The sequence below is a fragment of the Argopecten irradians genome, chromosome 14 (assembly GCF_041381155.1).
Source record: "Argopecten irradians isolate NY chromosome 14, Ai_NY, whole genome shotgun sequence".
NCBI classification, from domain to species: Eukaryota; Metazoa; Mollusca; class Bivalvia; order Pectinida; family Pectinidae; genus Argopecten; species Argopecten irradians.
Window position 1 is genome coordinate 38,257,166 of NC_091147.1, and position 23,198 is coordinate 38,280,363.

Below are 23,198 nucleotides of genomic sequence, written 5' to 3' on the forward strand. Positions count from 1 at the left end.
CATTTAAATTGTCTCCAGCATGTCTCGTTCATTCAATCCAATTAGTCTGCTGGCGATAATTGAATTTTCTGTTTCAAAACGAATAAAGTCAAATTAATTCTCTAAAGCTTTGGAAACTTCGGTATACTTTGTAACCAAACAATCACCCCAAGACAAAATCAATATAAGAAACAAATATTTGACAATAAATTCAGCGTGTGTACGATTTCTAAAAATAAATAGCTTTCCACAAAAAGGTGTATGCTTGATAAAAATACGTGACTCTAGTAAACCAGGCGGCTTCGATTTGAAATAAATACAGCGAAGAAAATCGTAAGCATGATTAAATTTTGTTTGTTTGATTATTTAACGTCCTATTAACAGCTATGGTCATGTAAAGACGGCCTCCCATGTATGCTGTGTGTTGCGTGTATGTTGTGCGAGGTGCGTGTTTTGGGAGACTGCGGTATATTCGTGTTGTGTCTTCTTGTATAGTGGAACTGTTGCCGTTTCTGATCGTTAATCTAGTCCAGCAGCCAATTAGAATTTAGCGGGAGCCATAGTACATTTTATTACTTCACAATATGGTATCTGTGAACTCAATGGTCATGAATTTCGTGATAAATTGACTATTTACGGGCAGTTTATTTTATCTAGACATACCAAATAGAGATACTATTTTTTACCCTCAAAATGATCGCAAATGAAAAACAGTGTCATTAAGTAAGAAAGTACGCGACATTTATTATTTTGAAATGAATAGTCAAACATGTAAGGTGCGTGGCAGAAGTCTTTAAATAACTTCATCTTGTCCGTTTATCGTTTTAAGTCGAACCACAGTTATCTTTTTCAAGTTGAACCTAGTTTACTCGAAATCATATAGCTCAAAAACCATACTGATTATAAATATGTATTGCATCAAAACTAAACACGATATATATGAAGCATTTTTTAAACGTTGATATTTTATGGGATTTAATGTTGATTATTTATTTATTTTACAGGTATGTAACTCTACAAGTGAATGCGGTTCTGATGATGAGGCGGAAGTGAAATACATCGACATACCCGAAGGGGTGCCTATCAGGTAATAGAATGACGAACGAGAAGTTTAAATTTTAATTTAATGCTTTAGAATTATTTTCATACCGTTGGTTTGAACTGTTTTTAATCGGCGTCGAAACAAACAAGATTCAATTACGACCGTTCTGGTTTCGTTTAGCAATTATTAACGTTAACGTCCTTTTGATATTAACAGCCAAAGTCATGTAAGGACGTGCCGGAGAAAAACCACCGATCAGCACCTGGCAACTTCCCTACAAAAAATTCCAAGTTATTTGGTGTGGTTGAAGCTTTGTTTTGGGAGGCCGTCCTTAAATGACCCTGGTTCTTAAAGATGCTCCATCGCCGACAGAGCATAAATAATATTCATCACTTGAACAATAATTGGTGTTTAATCGTGTATACATGTGTCTAATTAATACAAAAAAAATAATATAGAATAATTTTTTTTTTTGGTGCATGCGCAATCAGTACTTCATTCCATATAGGATATAGTGCCACGTAATTTTTTCGGGTTGCAATTACTTTTTTAATTTTAACTTGAAGTAAAATTAGAAGCTCAAACTTTCCAATGGTGGTAATGGTGAGAAATAAGTAACTTTTGTAACTGAAGAAAAATATTTAAATCGTCTACTACTGTTTTTGATAGTGAAAAAATACCATTTGTCAGCGGTGGAGCATCTTTGATAAACCAAACCAAAGGTTGCTATTTGTTGTGATGTCATCACTTTGTAAGCTTATTTTACGTCGTTGTGCATACACAAAAGTTGCCGTTACACTCACAAAAAGATGACGTAACAATAAATACCTACCCGGAAGGACAAGAATCTCTGAGATATGCAAATGCATGGTATATAGATGAACAAAAGACCGTCATCCACTCTGCGGGAGTCGTCATTGACATTATTGTCCGATCTAGGCCAGTCTACTTTTCCATTCACTATAATTCCATTCAAGTGCCACATTTCTCTATCTATAGTGGTTCTTTGTTATGAAAATATGATGTCAATCGAGACATTCCGTTTTACCCCTATATAGACAAGAGAAAAATATGACTTTGCCAGTTTCATCTCGATAACAAGCGATGTGATCTGACTCGCAACATTCAACTCTGAATGAGGTTAAAAAGAGACACCGTGTCCCGCATCATGTATCGACCTCCAAGAATAGCATTATATGTGCTAGATTTTAATGCATATTTGGTATCAGAAGTCTTACGCAGGAATGTTATATGACCGGCCTCAATCTAAAGCATTAATGCATACCAGGTTTGAATTTCGCCTTTTACGCTAATAAAAATTTTCAAATGCATTTAAGCATTCAAGGTGGGTGTTCTCGGGGTTTACCAATTTCTAGTGTAATGCGAGAGAGTAGGTTTTCGTGTGAAATATCTATTTCAAACCAGACCAACAGACAATAAACGACATGTGATGGCTGACAACGACAAATTGAAACTTTTGTACCTTGTAGGGCTTACATGCAGTTTAGCTTTAATTTAAAGATGCTCCACCGCTGACAAATGGCATTTTTTCTCTATCAAAAACAGGACCAGACGATTTTTCTTCAGATACAAAAGTTACTTACTTCATACGATTATCACCATTAAAAAAGTTTTCAAATTTTACTTCAATATAAAAATATTAAAAATAATTAATTGCATCACGAAAAAAATCCGTGGCACTACTACATGTATGTCCTATATGGAATGCAGTAATGATTGCGTATGCACCGAAAGCAAAATAAATTATTTTAAATCATTTTTTATGTCAATTAGTCATAAATATACGATGAAACACCAATTATTGTTAAAATGATGGGTATCATTAATGCCCTGTCGGCGGTGGACCATCTTTGTTTAGTGATATGGAGACAAAATACAAAGATCAGAGTGCACTTACAATGAAGCTCTCAAGTTCTGAACGTTATATCTTCTTTTGTGTTAATGAAATTAATTAAAATCAACTATTATAAAAAAAGTTGATTGTAATTCAATCGAAAACTGTAATATTCACATCTTCTTGGTTTTTTGGGTTTTTTTTTTTCAAAGAAACTGTTACGCTGTTCTAAAAGCAAATTAGACCTAACGCTCCAAATTCGACAACACGTTCACACTATCACATGAAAACATACATTCTTAATCCAATGAATGTGGTTGATATGAACGTGGCAAATCAAATTTGTTGTTATCAATTTAAATACCCATTTCTGAGTTAGTAGGTAGTTACAATGGCTGACCATGATGTGTTTCTTTGACAATGTGTCAGTTATAAGTTAATTGGTAAATACAATGTATAGATAAAGTCTTTGTAACATGGCCCTGCAGGTAGGGCGTTAGAATTGTCCTTAATGTCCCATGATCGTTTTGCATGATTGGAAAAGGCGACCAAATTAAGTATTCTTATATTTTCTCTTGTTCCTAACTGAGTTTGCTCTTCTTAGCGTCTTCCTTGACACCTCCCCACTTTTGGCCTTCTGTTGAGCGCTCACCCCTATGAGGCAAGCTCTGTCCCCTGGCCGAGACACACCGAAGTCTATAAAAGTGGTAGTTTCTGCTCCTGCTTAGCGCTCAGCATACAGAAAGTTGGACGACTGGTTCGCTCATTTGTCAGTATAATGTGACCGGGTTTAGTGTGTTGCTTGGTGTCTTCGGCAAAAGGGCAACAGTTCCGCTATACAATAAGACACAACACAAATATACCACAGTCTCCAAAATCACGCAGCTTGCACCTCATACACACTACATACCGCAAACATGGAAGGCCGTCCTTATATAACCTGAGCTGTTAATTGGACGTTAATTAACCAAACAAATCTTAGAAATAAAAGCAAAATGGAATTCGGAAGAAAATTATTTAAGAATATACTTGCATATACCTGGTGGAGTGTTTTAGATTACGTTTGTTCCGATTTCTCTCTTTCCGTTGAGAGCCTAGCAGACATTCAGCTTCTCTTTCCGTTGAGAGCCAAGCAGACATTCAGCTTCTCTCTTTCCGTTGAGAGCCTAGCAGACAGTCAGCTTCTCTCTTTCCGTTGAGAGCCTAGCAGACAGTCAGCTTCTCTCTTTCCGTTGAGAGCCTAGCAGACATTCAGCTTCTCTCTTTCCGTTGAGAGCCTAGCAAACATCTAGCTTCTCTCTTTCCGTTGAGAGCCTAGCAGACAACAAGTTTCTCTGTTTTCGTTAAGAGATTAGCTTTCCCAAAACATTATATTCATTCGTCGGTAACATGAAAACTCAGTTCTTTTCTATGTCGACAGCGCTTGTAGTATAATACATGTATATTATTATTTGATATTTTAACAGTTTTCTCTTGTAAGTTGTATATTAATTGGCAAAATATTCTTAATTTTCATAATAAAAGGACATACTGATTAATTTAGAAAATTTTGGCATATATCAATCAAGCTTTCTTGAGCTAATTTCACTTTTCTGATACAGTTTTTATGTCAATGTTTCATTTTTCTTTTTCAGAATATATCGAAACGTGTCAGAAAATGACAACTTGGCACTGTGGGAAGTTCCAAAAGACGTATTCGATTCATGTGAAATACCTTCCAGCAAAAATACTAACGGAAGTACACAGTCCACAAATTATACGGCAATGAAATGGTCAGATGATTTCAACCTTGATATTGGAGCGCATTTCTTTATAGGTAATTTGTTTCTCGACAATGTTTTAAAATGTATTTTAGAATATAGAATGTGTTGAATGTTCAATAGCTGTTGATGTCAACTTCAATCAGAAGACAGACAGCATAACTAGATATGGACAAATAATAAAGAATGTGTTGAATATATATGAATGTGCTTCTAGCAACCTAGATATATGTACTTTGTGTCTTAGAATAATTGAACTAGCAGCCCGGCGTATTGGTTGTACTGTTCTTAAGTAAGTTCTGAATACTTCTCGCTTGATAAACTCATTACAATTCATAGATTTTATACGAATTTTCATTAATAAAATGGTAACATTCGGGAAAAATATTCGTTCTGTACTGGGACGCGGCCACTTACCGCGATGTACCAGTTATCGTGATTTCTGCTCACCTCGATCTACCGCACAATTTTTTGAAAATTTTTTAAAATGTTCATTTGCAACCGATATTGCAAATAAATCTACGTTTTCCTTTTGAAATCAAAGTTTGCAACACTCTAAAATAATGGCCTGAACCGGAGACTAAGATCGAAATCAAGACTTTCAATTATTTTTTCGCAGAAAAGTGGAAAAAAAATTAGGGTCGGAGGGGGGGAGGAATTAGGGTCGGTCGGGTAACCCTTAACAGGCATGTGTTTTGGCCTTTTCAAAAAGGCTAATCATTGAGGAAAAATATTCATACTGGAAATGCAATAAGACATCACCTTCCATACAAGGGCGTGTTTTTATTATCCTCTATTTTATTCATTGTCATTTAAAACCTAATAAATACCGTCGAGTTGGGTATTTTATCGAATATGATGTTTTCGCAATTTTGCAGGGATATCATCGCGAAAATTCCATCCGCGAATTATTTGGAAATTGTTGAACGATACATATCCTGAAAGTCAGATTGCAAAAATGAAGTTCTCATTTTATTATTAAATCGCAAACATTGGTATAAATGATAGACTATATGATATGAAATAGAAATATACATCACATGTATACTCACCGAAACACTGACTTTTTCAATGTACACAATGTATAGTGATTTTAAGATAACACAGGGCGTCACATCCTCGAAACTCAAGAATATACCAGCTATCTTATAGTAATAATGGCCGGAAGGGCGTTAGAATTGCACCTGCTGGGCTATTGCATGATCGTAAAAGGCGACTAAATTTAGGATCTTATCTTTTCTCTTCTTCCTAACTGACTTTACCTTTCCTAATGCCTCCCTTGGCACCGCCTCACTTTTGGCCTTGAGTTGAGCGTTCGCTCCTGTGAGAAAGGCTCTGGGTTCTGTCCACTGGCCTTGACACAAAGTCTATAAAAGTGGTAGTTTCTGCTCCTGCTTAGCTCCCAGCATACAGGGAGTGGGACGACTGGTTCGCCCGTTGTCAGTATAATGTGACGGGGTAGGATGTATTGCTTGTTGTCTTCGGCGGCATACTTCAGTGATATAGCGCTATAAAAGGGCAACAGTTTTACTATACAATAAGACACAACATGAATATACCACATCCTCCCAAAACACGCATCTCGCACAACATACACGCAACGCACTGCATACATGGGAGACCGTCCTTGCATGACCATAGCTGTTAATAGGACGTTAATTAATCAAACAAACAAACAAACAAATAAAGTAATAATGGAGGCAACAGAACAGAACAAGTCGTTTAGTAATTTGATGTACATCAAAGGAGCCGCATAACGGTACTATGTAGTTGACTGTGTGGTTTTGAAGTTGGGCTTCGCTCTCTCTGCAGTCTTCAAAGGAAATTTTTACAGGCCTGTGACTGGTTCAAATTTGTTCTCCTGAGCTGCCTTCAATTTTACTAGCAGATCGCCCAGGGGTGGATATAAGTTATAGTAACCGAGGATGGGGGTTTTATTGGTTTCAGTAAAACAACAAGACCCTCATTTAAACTCTTACTCAACCCCATTCATCTTCCTGGGATCTTTGATCTGCTTCTTTCCCTTTTCTTTCAATGTGCTTCCCATTTTAACGACCTGGTCGAGACCAAAGCAACAGTCACACGACGACTGTTCAACTTCCCTAATGCAGTAGAATTATCAATTTAGACTCCGTTACGTTTAAGCCTAGCAAAACCAAACAAATAAAAAGACTTCCTGCTTGTAGTTTCACAATGTACTTAAAGTTAGATTTATTTCTCTGTTTTCTGTCTCTCTCACCATTTTGTCTGTGCTTACAAATTTACTGACTGGTTTGAAGTCTGAATAGCCATTCTGTGATCAATATAACCGTTTGAAAGACGCCACCAATAGTTTGTAGATTCGTCTTGTACTACTTAAATTAAATGTGATGGAAAATTCAACTTTATTTTGCCTTTGAAAAAATTTCCATCGATGATCAACTAATGAGTCACTTGTTCTGACATAAAGACTTCTATATCCATGAAAATGTCTCCATGCTTAAGAGCTAGTGTTCCAATGATATAAATAAACCCCATTTATATAGTCTTAATATTCCACTGGGCTTATTTTGCCTGAGTGTTCATAACTGCTTCAATAAAGACATTATTTCATTATATATGTAACGGAATGAAACTTTATTCAATGGACATATAAAAGTTTTCCTTTCACAGAAGGACTCTCACGTCAATTTACATTGATTATTCTAATTTTGTACACAACATTTCACCACTTTCACATTAATTTCAGATATATTCATCATTTAGTCTTTGTTACATTTCATCCATTCATATCCTTTCAAAATAGATTGATATATAATGACTTTAATTACTGTATAATTAATTTCCAAATTTTCCACTAAATACGTCAAGGGAGACAACTCTCATATAAAATGACTAAAAGGAAGACTACTTAGTTCCACATATTAAGTTACACAATGGAATGAAACTCATACAATTTTATTTCACAGCCTCCATTATTGATTAAAACTCCGAACCTCTGAGCGTTAGACTAGCAAGCACGCGCAATGTTTTCCATAAGCATTGCCTCTTGTAGGGTTCGAACTCGGGACCGTTTGCTTATTAGTGCAATCTACTGACTCTTTACAACGGTTCCAGGCTCTCTCTCCAGGAACGACCACATCCTAGAGATCCCAGATGTTAATAGCAATGGAGGCAAAACTGTGCATCATCCTCGAGCTCTTATGTAGCTGCCAATATAATAAAGCACAGGAGTAATTATTCATTAAGATTTACGAGTCGCATGCAGAAATGATCCTGTTCTAGCTGACAGATAGGCTTATGTTGCGTTTAGTATTCACAAAGGTTTCCCTTTTCCACTCTGTTGGTATTTTTCTGATTAACCTAACCTTACTTTACTAGTAAGCCTGAAAGATGGCGCCCTCGAACTCGAAACACAGAGGTGAAAGTTCACTCGGTCACCATGATCACCTGTCTGTGGTGAACGATAACATGTGTTAATAAAACAACTGTTAATGTCAACTTTAATTTTAAAACAGACAGCATAACTACATTTGTGTGAATGATGAAGTGTTATGATACCACAAGACATGTATAAACAAAAATAATAATGGTGCTCTAAAAAATCACCAAATAGGAAGGCTCTGTGTGCGGAAACAGATGAGATAGAAAGTTTCGTACATCAGAAGAATCGATTAACTTTGAAGATGGACGTCGACCTCTACATAATCTTTTAAAGGAATTCATGTAGGCCTGTGATTAATCTTTTTTCCCCTGTGATGCCTTCAGTTTTGCTATGGCAGTCCAGGGGTGGATATTACGACGGTGATAGTAGCCACTAGAATATCGGGGATGCCCGAAACATTTTGAAACTGTTAGTAGAACAAAAAAGATACATGGTAACCAACAGGAATATACGAATTTTTAGTCTTTTCACGAACCGCATTTGTTTGTATTATACACTAGGGAATAAACAAATATCTTCATTACCCAGGGGTACAATATAGTTACTCTAATTGAACGAAAATCAAAAGTGGAGAATCGGAGCTAAATATTGTTTTCATGCACGAAACATGTTTATTGCTAAAATTACTACGCCTACCATTCAAATAAAAACTTTAAGGTATATCTGTTTTGACATTTCGTGTTTGTGTCAATTACCATAATACCATAGACATTGCCATTCCCACTGTTCATCCTTCGTTGGCCGTTAGTTATCACTTTCCTTGTTAACACAAGAATCATTTTGATTTTTAAAACATGTAGCCTTAAAATTGCTATTTGAAATTTGCATCTGTGCTTTTATTGCCATCTGCCATTCGTTTTCAATCACCATTTCAATCGGTCGGCCATAATACATAGGCAATTAGCCACTAATAACCCTTGTGATAATCTCTCGATAATCTCACGAGGCTATCGGAAGGTAAAGCATTGACTGATATATGCGAGATCTCGAATGTAATTTCAAGTCTATATAGCATTATATATATATATATCAAAAGTGTCATGAATTGAACTAGTGTCTAAGTTAAACTGGCATACTATACAACCTTTGGTTTTCGGAGGAGAGGGGGGTATTTTCTCGATTCCGCGGAAATTCGATCAGTAAAAAGATGGGAAATATGTAATTGTATAAATCTATATTGCTTAATTATATGTTTCTTCTTTTATATATTTTTTCATTAAATTGAAAAAAAAAATTCTTGCTCTAGGTGGAACTGCGAAGTCTTTAGACAAGGAATAGCTGACGCTACTGCTGTAAAATTAGTCCGATGAACTGGTAAAATATAAAATTATGGCATATAACAAAATTTGTCTATCTGATGCCGTTAATACATATCCGACATTAGTAGCTATATAGTTAATGCTGGTGCCTTCACACAATGGAAATGAAGATGATAGCAGTCTCCGTTTTATAACTCAATACGCAGTCTTTAAGATCTGCCTTTACGGTGGCAACATCTACTCTTTCCAAAAGGTTTTTCGTGTTATTGACGTCGTAATATGTTTAGCAGTATGCCGGAAATCAATGTAGTCTATTAGTATATTAGGATTTCCATAGAATATTGACTGATATTAAGGCCAACAATATTATTATGATTAATTTAATCTTATACTTAGGCCTGACAAATAGACAGGGATATCCAAACCCGAGGGCTTGCAGAATGTTAACGGCCAAAAACCTTTTTTATGAATGTGGAGATATACATGTAATTTCCAAATTTTTCACCAATGCTTAATAGAAAAACATGAGATTTCTGTTGCTTTCCAGCATCATACCATCATCAGATGAACGTCGTTTTGCGTCGAAATCGACAATGCACGCCGCGATTAAGCCATCTGTATTGATGGCGTCATGTAATTGCTCACAATATAATTTCTAGTGCGTGTGAACTGTCTAACACACCATGTGCTTTTCTCTAGCAACCACGGAATATCCTTGTGATGTATGGGAGAAATAAACGTCCTCAGTGTAGTTAACATTTTCCATTCTCTAGAAAGCTCTGGATTTTGTGGGGGAACATCCAGATTCTAACATAAAACCCAGAGGTTGATGATTATGCAGGCTAGTGATAATGTGTCGGAATATGTATTTTTTGTGCAAAAATATGTTTATTTCCAAGACATATCTTTAAAGAAATAACTGTCAGGGGTGGAACCCAGAATTCAGTAATCGTACAAAATTATGTTTATCATTCACTCATTCTTTCTGTCCTCCATATATCTTATTTGTCGCTGTACTATCTTCTTGTGCTATCGAGATAAGTTATAACGTTAAAATTTTACACAAAACTTTTTGCGTCGGAAGCGAATTGTGGCTTTAATGAGGTAACATTATAAAGAAGTTCACATTATCACAACGAGATAAATCAAATATACTGCAGTCTCACAAAACACGGACCCACAACACTCTTTAATATCACAAATAGGGGAGACACAACTTTCCTTGAATTAATTTCCTGAATTAATAGTAAAACCTTAAATAAAATGAAAACCTTCATCTTTAAGTTATGTCACATAAGTACAAAATGGCCTTTTTTATGAAAGGATAAATACTAAAAGAACACTAGAACATGAGCATTTTCTTGTTTCTGCTTTATGGTAGGGGAAATACTTCTTCAGTTCCCTTTGATGGAACACTTGCACGTGAAAATTCTCTTGTTTCTGCTCTTGCGGCATTTCTTTCATATGTTTTATAATCTTTATCGATTGAAGATATATATAAGCTACGAATTATGTGCTTCAACTGTATTTGAGGACATATGGAACCATGCACATGCCACTAAGTATGTGTTTGAGATATTGATTCTATGAAGCTAACGAACTTTGACTAGATCTTCAGACTAATTGCAGACACCCAGTCACGGTGATATCATTACACGAACAATCGGATGTCTATAACTCTCCATATGTTTTTACAGTCAAGACGAGATGACTTTAAGTCTACCATATCTTGGTCCGGAGCATCTGATATCGATATCTTTAATGAAAGAAATATCATCAACCCTACGTCAATACAGAAATACAGACGCCAGACGGATGTTAAGCTGCTTGTTTAGAGGAGCAACACTTTACTTTACTACATTCTTTCAACTACATTGTCGTCTTATCGTGACATTTTTTAAAATCCTGATATGTTTTCCTCTAGCAAAAGATTTTTTTTTCTTTTCAAACTAAATCTGGCTTTCTGATTGGCCAACCTATGAAAGTAAAATCCGAGAATAGCACATAAAAACGGCGTTATCGTGACGTTATAATGGAGACAATTATCCTTTGGAAAACCAATGGATTATACGTTTAAACGTATTTTATTTTATCATAGGGTTTTGAATAATATTTATATGTACTGAAGTCACTATTGTAGCGGTTTCACAAAGTTTGCAAACAAAATTTCTATCATACCTTGATGAAATTTAAAGATAGTGGCATCCATGCTAAAATACATTATTATTCATATACTTCAATCTTCCTTCCTCTTGCCTGACCATGCCATCCTACATACTTTTAACAAAATATGCTAAATGTAAAAAAACTGTATAATATTCTACCACTCTGACTATTTTCTTCCTTCGTTCCTCTCGCCTAACCATGTCATCCTATTTCATAAAGGCAATCTTTACGTATCCTCTTTCACTCTGTTCTGTCAATCTTACCCTCTTCTACAGACCATTTTCCCTAAGGCTTTTCTTACTTTTTTATCCTATCTTACTGTCGTCCAAATCACCCTTCATCTTCCACTCTCTTCTGGCTATGCTCACTCTTTTTTTAGGAGTTTCCATCATCTTCCATTTTCTACGAACTGGTTCCTTTTCGTCTGAGAATTTCTATCCACTTGTTCTTTTTCCCACCTTTAAGTCTCGTCTGTCATTTCCACTCTCTTCTGACCTTTTTCCTTCTGATCTTCCGATATATACATCCTTCATCTTCCAGTCTCTTCTAACCATTTCCATCCTCATCTTTTCTTGCCATTTTCATTATCTTCCACTTTTAATGGATCATTTCATTCTCTTCTACAACACTCTCTTCCGAGCATTTCTATCCTCTTCCACTTTGCCTGACCATTTTTTACCACCAAGTTTTGTCATTTTCACTCTCTTCTGGCCCTTCCCATTATCTTCTTGTGATCTTTAAACATATCTTAGTCTTTTTCTATTGTTAGTAGTGTATCTTTGATGTCCGTTGACCAAACAGATATGTCAGAAAATGACGTGTGATTACAATAATTAGATCATTTGAGAAAGTCTGCCTCCTAAAGTACAACCTAGTTAATTCCTATCAGTGTCTTTATTGGAAAACCATTGAAAACACCAAAACACATTAATTGTTTTTTTCAATAACAACATTATCAAGTAATTGTGGTGTGTTTTCTCCTTTCGAAAGAGGTTTACTTGTCATCTCATATGAAATGTTCAATCTTGCATTAAAACAACCAGTGAAGACGTTAAATCTGATCAAAATACATATATGTAGATTGAATGTCATTTGATTGAAAAATTTAGGAAGTCAAGGGTACAGATAAAAAAGATTTTGCGGTCCTCTACTCTAATAAATTTCCTTAATCAACAACAGTACTTTTGTACTATTATCACCGCAGTCGGGAAGAGATATCTGACTACGAGTTCCAAAATGATGTACTTAGTATCAGTTATGAATATTAATATTTCGTACTTCATAACCATCCTCTAGGTGTCTTAGTTTTCAGCACGATTTGAATTATTATCATCATAATGTAATTATGTAACACTCCAGACTGGTATCCCCACTCTCTGTTCTATTACTATGTAAATCCACGTTAGGTTTGTACAGTACTGTTTTCTCATTTATGAACTGCTATGTTTATACTGAAGGAAATGTATAACACTAATTCAATTGCCACCAAAATTCAATTATCAGCGGAGCATTAATATATAAGGGAAACATGTACTGCAAATGGTAAGCATGACTCATGAGACTCCGGCAGAGAGATCATGAAGTGCAGTATGAAAAGTATATCCATTTTCATCGAATATATTAGCGTTAGGTTAATAGACACCAAAGAAAGTGGAGAGTAATCTTGAGAAAAATACTGACATATGAACCACAACTTCTCAGAACCGATACACCGTTGTATAAATTCTATTTGGAATCGTAGTTGGTTGGAAATATAATACGACGGATAACGAAATCAGATGTGTAGGTGTACTTCTACCATTATCCCTCAATTAAACCATGTAACCACTTTCTTTAAGCCAAGAGCCAAAGCGAAGACTCTGACAACGGAAAAGCAAACACAGCCAAACACAGCTACACGAGATAAAACATTTAGTGCAAGAATATTTTGGAAATAAAACTTTATGGCAATTGCAAACCATTAGGGCTTTTGCAGAATTGTTTTCCATTTCAAAAGCGGAAATTTACACAAGGGAGGATATACGCGAAGGCGCATGGTTGCGAAAATTGCCCTCCGCGCGTAATATTTTGTGATGTGTTTAAAAACTTTACGAAGGAAGTCGGACTAGTTACACCTTCAGATTTATTTTATTCGGCAATCAAGCACGCATCCTCGATACTCCAGGGGTTACTACTATCTCATAGCAAAACTGGAGACAGCAGAACATAACCAGTGTTCAATCTACAATTATTTTTCGTTGGCCCTTTTCAATGGTTTTTGTGAAAACAATGGGTCCCACAGTGTTATAGATACCCATTCCCAGATATTTCATGGGTCCTTTTAAAATTCTGTGAGTCCAGATCTCGGGATGCGCACGTAGATTTATCACTGCATAACAGGTTGTTTAGTGATTTGGTATACATCAGAAGAATCATAAAACGGCACACTGTAGTTGACTTTGTGGCTTTGAAGTAGGGCGTCGGTCTCTTTGTAGTCTTCAAAGGAAATCTTTGCACGCCTTCGATTGGTCAGAATTTTTCTCCTGGACTGATTTTAGGTTTACTATGATATAGTCTAGGGGTGGATATAACGTCAGTAATAGTAACCCCTGGAGTATCGCGGATGTCAATCACGTAACATCAAAATAAATTATTATTTACAAAATGTTCTAACATAATCATAATAAATATTAAAATTAAAATAATAACTGATATATGTATATTTAATGAGACACCAACTTGTACTTATAAAGCAAACTGTTTTGTAATCTGAACTATATTCCGGCCTATATTAGATTCCAATGTTTATCGACAACAAGCTTCTAAATGCATCACCTAATGCAATTGTTTTTAATCCACGTTGACTAAAATCCATTACTGAAATGCGATTGCTTATAATCAACGTCAACGTTTAATGCAGCTTCCCAGACGGGACCATTTTCATACACTGTAATCAAATTGTAAAGCGTGCTGTTGAATTGTTTAGCAGATGTATACATACGTAGATGTATCGTATTCGTCGCGATGTTCTTAATCTCTTTAAGACACGAGAGCTTTTCTTAACATTAGAGATGACATCCGCTCCCTGTTACTACCAGTAAACACACCAGAACAGGCCACGTAATGATGGTATCAGTGTGTTAAATGTTGATAAAATATATGGGAGAGAACGATCAAAGTCTCAACTCGATGTGCATCCGTTAGAAACCGTCTTTGTAATTCAATGCTGATTAGCACGAAAAGACGCCATAAAATAAATAACAACTCTGCAACTCTGAGAAAATCCCATTCACATTTTCCCCTACACTATCAATATAACGTAACTTATAAGGTAAATTTTATGTTAAATTCCGTGTTAATGACGATTTCAAATGCTCTTGATTCATGGAAATAAGCTCATGAAAAATTTCCAAAGAGCAAATATTGCACCCGAAAAATTTAGCAATTGCACAGTAAACAAATCAATTGTGTTGATGTGGAAATGTACCACAGAGGGACTAACAACCCTAGTTTTTCTAAATAATATCAATTTGAATATCAATTTCTAAATATGTTTATTGATAAAAAATAGGATTAGACATCAGGCATAGTCTATCTTAGTCTTCTCCTAGGTGGTACAAACAAAACAGATATGAAACATATATACATGATATGGTTTACGAAAATAGGGGAAGGTGACTCCCTAATAAAGTTGGGTATAATAATCAATTATATCTATTCCGTCTTTGCATATTACAGAGTTAGCTCCCTGGCGGGTAGGTATCGATTGTTACGTCATTATTATTTTGTGAGCGCAATTTACGTCGTTTTCGCCGAAACGTATGGCGTTACGCTCCCAAACACATGACGTCACAATCAATACCTACCCGCAAGGACAGATAATTCTGTAATATGCGAATACAGAATTGTAACTCTATAAATCAGCATTTTATTATGTCACCTGAGACGAAATCTCAAGTGACCTATTCTAATCGCCTTTTGTCCGTCGTCGTGCGTCCGTGCGTCGTGCGTCGTATGTCCGTAAACAATTTACATTTTCGACTTCTTCTCCAAAACTGCAGAAGCAATTTCAATTAAATTTTGCACAAACCTTCTAAGGCATAAGGCCAATCAAAATTGTGAATTATATGGTCCCCACCCTCCCAGGGGGCTGTGGGAGGGGCCAAAAGGGGTAAAATTGAGTAAAATTTCAAAAATCTTCTTCTCTACTCACAGATATTGTAGAATCAAATACTCTTCATAGATAGAAAGGTCTTAAGGTCCTTTACAAAAATTGTGAACTATATGACCCTGGGGTCTCTAGTTTCCCCCTGGGGAGGGGGTTAAGTTTACTATAGTTTATATTGGGAAAACACATTTTTGCGCATTATTTGGTCATTTGTAATAGGAAATGAGTCAAATGTTGTCAGAATTATCAGTATGAGATGGCCATGTAATCCTATTAATTAATTATCTATGACTGACCCCTAAGGGCCTTAGGGACGGGGTCAAAAGGGGTCAAATACATTGTAGGCTAAAACTTCAAAAATCTTCTTCTGAAATTCTGGAAATGGTAGAATAAAATACTTTTCATAAATAGAAAGGTCTTAAGGTCCTTTACAAAAATTGTGAATTATATGACCCTGGGGTCTCACGTTTCCCCCTGGGGAGGGGGTCAAGTTTACTATAGTTTATATAGGGAAAACACATTTCTGAGCATTTTTTGCTCAATTTTCATTGGAAACGAGTCAAACTTGGTTAGAATTATTAGCCAGAGATAGCATTTTAACATCATATCCATATTGGTCCAGGCCGACCCCCTGGGGGCAGAGGGGCGGGGCCAAAAAGGGACAAATAGGCTAAAACTTCAAAAATCTTCTAAAATTCTGGATATAGTAGAATCAAATAATTATAGATGGAAAGGTCTTAAAGTGTTTTATAAAAATTGTGAATTATATGACCTTGGGGTCTCACGTTACCCCCTGGGGTTTGGTTTGTTTATTTTTACGTCCTATTAACAGCCAGGGTCATGTAAGGACGTGCCAGGTTTGTTGGTGGAGGAAAGCCGGAGTACCCGGAGAAAAACCACCGGCCAGCGGTCAGTACCTGGCAACTGCCCCACATGGGATTCGAACCCGCTTCCCAGAGATGGAGGGATTGTGTGGTAATATGTCGGGACATCTTAACCACTTGGCCACCCTGGGGAGGGGTCAAGTTTACTTTAGTTTATATAGGAAAAACATATTTGTGAACATTATTTGCCCAAATTTCGTAGGAAATTAGTCAAACTTGATTAGAATTATTAGCCTAAGATATAGCATTTTAACATCCATATCCGTCCTTAAAATTTCAAAAGATACCTCTAAGTTCACAGGTTTGATGGACGCAAATACTCTTCATAGTCTAAAAAGTCAAATTTATAAATCACTGACCAACTTCAAGGCCCAGCATATAGTGTTTATATGTCTTTAATTTGTTTCATTATTTGTTTCATTATATATTCTAACTCAGGTGACCGTTAAGGCCCATGGGCCTCTTGTTTTTATTTAATATGTCAACCGAATTATAGTGCCATGATTCTAAATACTGTATACTTGATAGTATGTCTATTTCGTGATTTTGTTACTGTTCGCCACAACAGACTGTGGCAATCTCAGTGATAGTAGGATTTATGTTGCATTGCTACCCATTATTTAGAAACATCTGCCATACTGAAATACAGCCCAAAACAGTAGTTGTATTACTAGAAAGTGCCGGAATGCTAAACTGTGAAAACTGATAGAGGTTTGCGCAAAAGGATATTTCTGTGCCTGTAAATGTCGTTTTTTTATTTAAACATATTTTATTGTGTAATATTTTTATACAATGGGATTGGGCACAAATTTTCCAACTTATATGAAGCCCTCTCCCTACAGAATTATAATTAATTATATAACAAAGAATACAAAAATCGTAAAAATATACATATTTACATATTTACAAGATTTTAGAGAGAGAGAGAGAGAGAGAGAGAGAGAGAGAGAGAGAGAGAGAGAGAGAGAGAGAGAGTTTATTTTAATAATTGTATATAATTACTTAAAATAAACTATCCCTCTCTCTCTCTCCCTCTCTCTCTCTCTCTCTCTAAAATATTGTAAATATGTATAAAAATGTCATTGAGGCTGTTCATAACGCTTAAGGATAATTACATTTCAAAGTGTTTCTCATTGTGTTGGTTTTATTTGTGCAAGCGTTGAAGGTATAATGTTACAAGATGATGAAAAGATGCAGTACATACTCAACGTCTTCTCTGAAACCTCATAAGTCCTGTAATTGAACTCTGAAAATTAAAAATTTATCTCCATAAAGAACACTTGTGGGAATTGCCTGAGGCTTCATGTCTTTTAATTACATTTTAATTTTTTTCTTTCTTTCGATATATTTTTTTTATTTTTATTTTTCTTTAAGAAATCAAACAAATGATTGTTGATGAGGGAGTATTCTGTTTTCTTGGTTATTTAAAGAATATGGATTAATTAAAGCAAATATGCCGTATATTCTTCAGTTATTTTCTAATTAAAAAAGTACTACTTTTGTCACACTAGTAATTGTGCATGTTTCAGTTGTAATTTAATCAATTGAAAGTGCTTTTGTAATCTAAAATAAAAAAAAATGTATCGTTTTTATTAATTTCTGAATGTAGTTTATATTGCAATAATAAGAGTGTGGTTAAATTAGGCCTATTTGTTCGCGAATTGTTCACGCTAGAAATTGAACGAACCAAATAAGTGCTGAGAGTAACGTAACCTTGAGTTACAAAAACATAAGGCCTTCTTTAAAACACTGACCACACTATAAATTTAGATAAATTTGTTGATTTCTTATCAAGGTAGGTATAGGAGGCATCGTTTTGACGACGGGTTAATCTTAATACATTTCAATCCTCGTCACGACTCTTTTCCAATAAGGGTTTAGTTTTGTTTTCCCACTCATAAGATTACCCACAATTCCCTGCACTGTAAAGATTCCTAGAACCGTTAATTACCACAAGGTTTTTTTCTCCTGGCAGCAGACCTTGTTTCAATTTCCTATTACGGATTCTTGTCGCGAAAATTTCTCATCAACTCCAATTCCATTTTGTAGTTGACAAATACCTTCTTTTTTCAGTTCATTCGACAGATAATTGCTTTAGAGGGATGCGTATAGCTGTGACGATAAAAACAAATCTTTGCTGGTCGTTACCCGGGAATCATTCCAGACTTTGTGGTGGAAATGGCAACTGCGTCATCGATTCGTCAGAGGTAATGTAATTGACATATGTTTCCGGTTTTAACGTCCTGAATGTTTCGGAAACGGATTCATCGTCGACGTGACCGCTGAATCGCATTTCTGCAATAGACAACCTAACGTTATTTCACTTTCTAAAAAGTTGTTTTGTTTATTCAAGTAGGATAATTGAGACAAATATGAGACGACCTACCTTGTGAAATAATTAAAGGTTATCGTTCGATTTAACATAGAACTTACCATTACGTGATTAAGATTTGATTATCTAATTATCTTAACCCATTGGCGGTAACAAATTTAGACGGATCGATCAGCTGCAACGAACTAATGGGAATAAATGTTGGCATGTAGACGTAAGCGAAAAGAAAGAAGCGTAAATGGCGCAGCCAGATTACGAAATCAATCAATGAACTAAAAAATACTTCCACCTTTAAAATATCTCCATCTGCCAAATATTCGAAGTCGATATAGAATGCGGTATTTGCGTATTCATGTTACGGTGACCTTATATGCAGTGGCCACAATCACCAACAAAATACAGAATAAAACAATGTCTCTAAGTCACAAAAGTTCGAGTTAAAGAAGTCGACTCTCTTTATGCTGTTTATTACTTTAGATTTGAAAACAGAAGCAAATCGTTATGTATTTTTTTTCAGCCACTCAGAGAAGGCGTAACAAACGGTGACGTCATTATGAGATGATAACATGATTGGTTATGCTATTGAAAAGGCTTGAACCAAGAAAGATTAAATTAATACTTTAGTATTTATATTTTTATTTTGTTAGCACATGGTACATTGGTTGAATTTCTTGATGTATTCTATATCTGATCAATGTCCTGTTTTACATTTATCAGGAGACCTTTACATGTGTGTGCTGTCCTGGATACACCTCCACCTACTGTGATAAAACATACCAAGGTAATGTCATCTCTTTAGCAATCCAAAAACACGCAGACGTCCACGCACTTTTGCAGTTTACACACACTGTTGGCCATCCTTAAATAACCCTGACTATTAATAGGACGTTTATTTACTAAAACATACCGCTACACGTTGCACACTTGGGAGTCCATCCTTAAATAACACTGGCCGTCAATAGCGGCCATACTAAACCAAACTTTAAAGATGCTCTACCACCGACAGAGCATAAATGATATCAATCATTTGAACAATAATTGGTGTTTAATCGTGTATATATATGTCTAATTAACACAAAAAATAATATGAAATAATTTATTTTGACTTTGGTGCATGAGCAATCAGTACTTTTTAGTAGTGAAAAAATACCATTTGTCAGCGGTGGAGCATCTTTAACAATAATTCTGGCACACTATTTTTACTATACCCGGTAATTTACTCTTGTTGCCAAGAGGAGGTGTCTTTGATGTAATAGAAACCATGAATGCGTTATGAAAACACAAGTGATTTAGCGTTTGACTCAAGACATCATTTTATCATTTGTTAAAGGAAGCCCGCATGTCGATTTTTGCCATGGACTATTAAGTTAGTATAATAAAAAAAATTGACAAAGATGTGTTTCAACAATCGTTATTTAATCCAAAGTAGTTAAAAGTCTCAGGCGATTTAAATTATAACAAAGTGTGTTACGGGGAAATCAGGATGCCAACAATAAAAGAATATTAAACCACAACACACCAAAAACATGTTTGTTACCCAGCACAACACACCAAAAACATGTTTGTTACCCACAAACACCAAAAACATGTTTGTTACCCCACAACACACCAAAAACATGTTTGTTACCCACAACACACCAAAAACATGTTTGTTACCCACAACACACCAAAAACATGTTTGTTACCCAGCAATACTTTATCAACACAGGAAACAGGCGAATGTACTTACATGCATGGTATTTAGTTTGTTTGTTTGATTAATTATTGTCCTATTAACAGCCAGGGCCATGTAACGACGGCCTTTTATTTATGCAGTGCGTAGTGTGTATGAAGTGCGGGATACGTGTTTTGGGAGACTGTGGTATATTCACGTTATGTCTTCTTGTATAATGGCATTTAGAATCGAGACAAAACAAAACATGTTATTGCCTTGAAAGGTTATCTGTGTAAATCTGTGGATTTTTAAAACTATTTTTGCAAATTAAATTGTGGATTTTATCTTTTCTTTTCATCGTAACTAACTTAAGGTGTCTTTCACACCGCCTCACTTTTGGCTTTCTGTTGAGCGCTCGCCCCTGAGAGGTTAGTTCTAGGTTCAATTGATTTAGACGACTAGTTTACCCATTGTCAGTATAATGTGACCGGATTTGGTGTGTTCGGCAGCATGCTTAGCACTATAAAAAGGCAAAGGGTTCCACTATACAAGAAGACACAACACGGATATATCACAGTCTCCCCCAAAACACGCACCGTACACTATATACACACTTCACACCACATGCATGGGAGTCCTTCTTTTCATTGCCCTAACTGTTAATAGGGTCGTTAATTAATCAAACAAACAAATCTAAATCTTCTTAAAAAGTTTTCATTTATATTTGAGCTTATCGTCTCCCTTTCACAAGTTTAACTATCAAAATGCTCGTCATTTGTTTCTCTCCGTGTTCAAACATAATCGTTATTTCATATGGTATTTCTTATGAAAAAACACACATGTTATAATTCATCTCTAGCTGTTACGGTTAATCTTACAGCATCGCGTGATGAATGCTCGTGAATGCGTTCTACATACCAAAGTCTTGGCCTGATTTTTGATAAGCCTGAAGTGCGGTCCTGAAGTAGACCAATCGATAGCCCGGAAGTGGTGTTCTGGTTGGTATTTTATCGGCGGTGTAGATTGTTGTAATCATTCATCTCTTGAATGATGATCTGAACAGCGAAAATAAGTTAATAATGACACGCAATCCACAGAGGCCAAGTCATGAAGTACGCGTCGGATTATATAGTAAGTGTTTAGTTATGTTCAGGGCGCATTCGATTGACCCCAGACAATCACACTGATCATGATTCATTTATTTTCGTAGAAGAAATAGTCGGTCACATGAAAAATGGCGAATTCGTTTTACTCTGATTTCTTTACAGTATCATTAAAGAAACCTTTCTAGATACATAAATTCGCATTTGTTAACGTTTATAGTTGTCTTTTGACGCCTGTTATCATTTGATCCTATCTGTTTGTATTTAGTTACCATCTGTCTGTCCTTGACCCTCGCTGTTGGAGTGTCCTTGACATTTCTTCTCAAAACTCTTCGCATCGTTTGGGTAATCGTCCTCGTATAGTATATAGTAATTACATTACGCGAGGAGAATGTTTTGAGATCTTTTCTTTATTATGAAATATAGGAACGTAAATCCATCGCGAATAAAATTCTTTATACAGTAACTCGGGTGATAGATGTCTGTGATCCCATGCCTACGATGATTTTGACTATCGGTAATTGCTATGCATTTGGACTCTGAAGGTTATGGCTGTTGTTGATCTTTTGGTTCTGCTATGGATGTATTCCTGAAACAGGTTCTTTGATAATACTTCCTTTATCTGTCCTCAAATAGAGCTAGCTGTTAAGTTATTAGAAGGAAACAATCCCTGAAATTCCCGCTCTTTTTCACGTGAGGAATTTTCAAGTCTTCTTTAGAATGTAAGAAAATATATTAAGGTCAAAAATTAAATAAACGTTTTTGTAATATTTTTATTCATCGCGACAGTATTTAAACAACTATTTAGTATCTTTTATTTATTTAGGTATCATTTTGTTTTTGTTGGGTTTTTTCCCTAAAAGACATATATAAATGTACTTAAATGAACAACAAAGCAAACAAAACCATTTAACTCTTATTGCTTCAGCGATCATTAAAATCAAAAGTTACTTTTGAACGTCAGAGTTACGCCATCTTCTATTTTGTTTGTATTACAGAGGTGATTAACTCGACGATTGATGAACAACCAACGAGCATATGTCAGACATCACCGTGTTCGAATAACGGCACGTGCGTGGAAGTAGATAAATCCATCTACATTTGTATATGCGCGGAAGGATATACTGGTGCAAAGTGTCAGAATATAGACCTCTGTACACCGAATCCTTGTGCATCTGGTATCTGCCAGACAAACAACGGCACAAGACAATGCTATTGTACCCCAGGTATGTATAGAACACAAGACAAATACAATAAATAATTTGTGATTTATTGGGTAAAATGTCCCTTTTCTCAGAAAACGCAACTTATATTCTTATTTATTTTACACCTGCGCTTAACATATCAAGACGTAGCTTGGCATATATCAATTATATTTTAATTGAGAAACAAGGTAACGATGTGGTTTGAATCATACAGTTATGGTATAACACACATCTTTAAAGAAGCACAGTATTAAGTTTTTACAATTACATTTAATCCTAACACGCTTCGAAATTATCAGAAAAAATTAGATAAAAAGATAGATTTTCCTTAAACAAAACGAACATAATCAAGAACGTTTGGCACAAAACAATTTACAATACTGTATAC

At 35.6% G+C, this 23,198-nt stretch overlaps 1 long non-coding RNA gene across 1 annotated transcript; it reads left to right on the forward strand.

Annotated features, from left to right (window-relative positions):
- The first annotated feature begins 18,594 nt into the window (after positions 1–18,594).
- Positions 18,595–22,825, forward strand: LOC138307410 (uncharacterized). The gene is made up of 3 exons (XR_011205985.1): positions 18,595–18,723; positions 19,566–19,629; positions 22,604–22,825. It is a non-coding gene; the product is annotated as an uncharacterized lncRNA (long non-coding RNA).
- Positions 22,826–23,198: the final 373 nt, after the last annotated feature.